Source organism: Capra hircus, chromosome 19, assembly GCF_001704415.2.
Source record: "Capra hircus breed San Clemente chromosome 19, ASM170441v1, whole genome shotgun sequence".
Lineage (NCBI taxonomy): Eukaryota > Metazoa > Chordata > Mammalia > Artiodactyla > Bovidae > Capra > Capra hircus.
In genome coordinates this window covers 49,092,892-49,097,164 of record NC_030826.1, presented here as the reverse complement: position 1 = coordinate 49,097,164, position 4,273 = coordinate 49,092,892, and the positions used below count along the sequence as shown (strand labels likewise).

The window sequence follows — 4,273 nt, the reverse complement described above, 5'->3', positions numbered from 1 at the left end:
TTAACAAACTCCAATCTTAGTGGCTTAATGCAGTCATTTATTTGCTCACAATTCTGTGGGTAGACAATTGGGGCTTGCTTAACAGGACAGTGATTTTGCTGACTTCTTCTGAGCTCACCTGAGCATCTTAGCAATTGGCACGTTCCCTTTTTCTTATCAGTAAAGTGCCAGCATCGACTGACTCTGAACTACACTCTCCCATTTTTTTCATCTTGCTGTGTCAGTGATGGCATACCATATTCTGTATCTTATACCAGTTTTGCTATTTGTGAAGTTGTTTGTGATCAGCTCTGAAGTATCACCTGCTTCTATGCCCACCCTATGCCTAACTTTGTGAGTAGATGTAATGCTTGCCATATGACCTTTCTATAAATTGCAAAGTATGCATTTTAAAAACTTTTTATGACACAGCAGTAATTCTAATGGCAGAAAATTTGGGAAATATGGGAAAACATAAGATAAAAAATACGCAAATGACACCACCCTTATGGCAGAAAGTGAAGAGGAACTAAAAAGCCTCTTGATGAAAGTGAAAGAGGAGAGTGAAAAAGTTGGCTTAAAGCTCAACATTCAGAAAACGAAGATCATGGCATCTGGTCCCATCACTTCATGGGAAACAGATGGGGAAACAGTGGAAACAGTGTCAGACTTCATTTTGGTGGGCTCCAAAATCACTGCAGATGGTGATTGCAGCCATGAAATTAAAAGATACTTACTCCTTGGAAGGAAAGTTATGACCAACCTAGATAGCACATTCAAAAGCAGAGACATTACTTTGCCAACAAAGGTCCGTCTAGTCAAAGCTATGGTTTTCCCAGTGGTCGGGTATGGATGTGAGTTGGACTGTGAAGAAAGCTGAGCACTGAAGAATTGATGCTTTTGAACTGTGGTGTTGGAGAAGACTCTTGAGAGTCTCTTGGACTGCAAGGAGATCCAACCAGTCCATCCTAAAGGAGATCAGTCCTGGGTGTTCATTGGAAGGACTGATGCTGAAGCTGAAACTCCAATACTTTGGCCACCTCATGCGAAGAGTTGACTCATTGGAAAAGATTCTGATGCTGGGAGGGATTGGGGGCAGGACGAGAAGGGGACGACAGAGGATGAGATAGCTGGATGGCATCACCGACTCGATGGGCATGAGTTTGAGTAAACTCTGGGAGTTGGTGATGGACAGGGAGGCCTGGTGAGCTGTGATTCATGGGGCCGCAAAGAGTTGGACACGACTGAGCGACTAAACTGAACTGAAGATAAAAAATATTTTTAAGCCCATAATCCCTGCAGCCCAAAATAGTATTTCTTCCTGGTATATTTTTTCTATATATACTTTTTCTGCATTTTCCAAATTTTGCGTAATGAACATGCTATCACATTTGTAATCAGAAAACAAACATTCGCAGTTACAATAGGGTTCTATCATGCTCTGTGCAAGCTTGGCCAGAGAGAGAAAATGAGAAAATAAACAGCAGGACAGGACTCCCCACTGTTACTGCTCCAAAGGCCCTGAAACGGGGACTTGATTGTTTTCAGGGGCTGAAGTACTTCGTGGATCTCTTCCGCGCCACATATTCTTCACTCAGCATTCCAGGCTGCCTGAGCTCTTGGCAGATTAAAAACAAACTCAGTCAACCTTTGGATGGCTTTTGAAGTATCTGCTGAGAAATGCCAAAAGTGACGTTCACTCATTAATGTTATCTAATACCCAGCTCCTCCTTCCATTGTCCTAGATTCTCAAAAAATATCTTTTTACAATTTGTTAGAAACAGTATCCAAAGAACCACAGCGTCCTCTAACGTCTGTAAAGTTTTTACATTGTCTCTTCTTCCCAGGGCCTGTTCTATTGAGCGCTGAGAGGCCGCTGTCAAGCGCATGCCAATCCCCAGAAGCGGAGCGCCGGCCAGAACCCCATACCTCAGAGGGAAGCTTCTGCCTCCACTGGGAGCATCGCCGAAGTGAGCGGGCTTCGGCGGTTACCATGGAGATTCTGGCTTGAGGCCCTGGATGGCTGAGACGCCTCCGACACCGCCCCCTCTGCTCAGCTCAGGGGGAGAGGTAGGCAGAAGCGGAGATTTCTCAGGGACTTCTGGGAAAGGGAAGTCCCTGAGAACGGAAACGGAAGCGGCTTGGCCCGGTGCATTCTGGGAGTTGCAGTTCAGTTGTCTGGGGCTCTTGTGCTCTCAAGGCTAAGCGGTCTGGGAGCGTCGAGCGAGTAGCCACAGACGCAGGAAGGCTGCCTGGAGCTTGGTTTCACATAAGGTTGGTGTGGCCCAAGGCCCTGCTGTCCCGCCTCCACTCCGACCGGGAGCAGCGGCCATTGGCTGGGGCTTGGCGGGCAGCTGGACCCCAGGTCTCTCAGAAGCCACGGAGCCCCAGGGCACCCTCTCGGCTCAGGAAGAGCAGAGGTGGAAAGGAAAAGGAATGTCAAGTGCTTAAAAGGAGATCTGAACGGACCCAGAGTTTCCTGGTTGTGACAGCAGCCTTGGTGCAGTGGGCCAGATTTTAGGCTCAGGACTGCAACCTGCAACCCCTAGACGGTGAGCCTTTGCCAAAATGTTTGCTTGGAAACCCCAAATTTGACTTGAAGCAGTTGTGTTTTTGGTGGCCTTGTGAAGGACTTGCATTTATCCGTACACTATAATCTACACCTTTCTAAGATTTCTTAACACTTGCTGAAAATTGAGTATGCAGATCTTTAATTAAGGAAGCAAAGTAGCTTCCACCATTTAAGTGACTATTCATTTGGGTTTCTCAGAGGTTTGTATTTGTTTAAAAAACAAAGAGAAAGGAACAATTCTCTAGTGCCTTACCTCTCTTGGTACCAGAACATCTCATGTTTATGATCGGTGAAAATGCTGTGTCTCTAGTTAATGATTCCACCCAAATGTTAACTGTGATCTTAGATCACCTTGTCATACTGCCCTTCCATTTTCAACCAATTTGATAACACCTCCTCAGGCTCTGTATCTTCTCTAGTGTGGTATCTTGTCTTTTCTGTTGACCGGAGGTCAGTCTTTGACCTTCAACACAGACTTTTGGGAGATTCAGATTATATCCTTTTAAAAACTAATAATGCTTGAAATATTTCAGATATTTAAGTAATGACAGTTTTTATTTTGTTGCATATTTTCCTTTCCAATTAGCAGAATTCTCAGTTTCTGAAATTAGTCTCAGCCCAGGAAAGAATTGCGGATAACTAGTGAGATGTTGATGTCTCTAGAGGCACTTATTCAGAGAGGGATCAATCTGTATGTGCAACTTAGGGGTGAATGTTTAGGAATGCAGTCTCAAAAATGTTGTCCAAGGAGCTCTCCTTAATGCCTTAAATTCTGCTGTTCTATTCAGATTTAGACCTGCCTCAGTAATTATTCCTTTGTACATTGCTTTTTCAGGTGCTGTTTTTACATTCCTTAATGGCTTCTCTCCAGGTGCTGTCACTCTGACAGCATTCATTCTTGTGCATTTTCTAACACTGTCATGCATCCCCTTCATTATTTGTGTTTTGAAGAGGTACCTGTCCATTCTCTCGTTTAAGCTCTGTTCAGTCTCCAGATATTGTGGTAGTATAGTGGACAAAGCCTGAGTTCTATATCTGACCATCTCATTAATAACTTCTGTATCTTTAGGTTAATCACATAGCCTCTCTAGTTCTAAACTTATCTTTAAATGAGGTTAAACTTCTACATCTTTAAAACATTTTTTTCAGCTTTCAGAGTCTTTGCCTATTGGGCCAGCTTCTTTCCTACCACTTCTGTCTCTATCTCTATTCCACTGGCTTATTTTCCAAGATTTCAAGACTGTAAACATGCATTCTAATTTTAGTACGGTTATTTTTAAAAAAAAAATCCTGAGTGCAGTTCCCCAGCACAGAAAATGTTTTTATAAATTTTTTATTCCCCTCAGATATGAAGACCAGAGCAGATACCAAAGAGATCAGTAGATTATACTTTTGAGTGAGCAGCAACATTTCTGTCATCATTGAAAGGCTCAGAGGAGTTGCGTCCAAAGAATATTTGAAGGAATCTCTGAATTTGAGGCCAAGATAGAAAAGCAAAAAGAGAACTCTATAGGCAAAATTTCAACAACAAAAAAATCTCTTGCCCAAACCAGTGGTTTTCAGCAAATAATAGTTGCCCGTGAAAACTATCTTGTGAGGAAAATGGGCATAGTTTTCATGAATTTGAGAGAAGTTTTGATCTAAGATCTAAACTTATCCCAAAGCATATTATTTGTTCAGAAGAGAAACTACGTATACTTGATCCAATTGGGAAAAATGTCA

General features: G+C 42.9%; 1 long non-coding RNA gene across 2 annotated transcripts; it reads right to left on the bottom strand.

Annotated features, from left to right (window-relative positions):
- Positions 1,291–2,085, bottom strand: LOC108638231. Of its 2 annotated transcripts, none has more exons than XR_001919658.1 (2): positions 1,909–2,085; positions 1,291–1,652 (listed from the first exon to the last, which is right to left on the bottom strand). It is a non-coding gene; the product is annotated as an uncharacterized LOC108638231 (long non-coding RNA). The 2 variants fall into 2 exon arrangements; XR_001919659.1 differs by having other exon boundaries at positions 1,291–1,649; positions 1,909–2,067.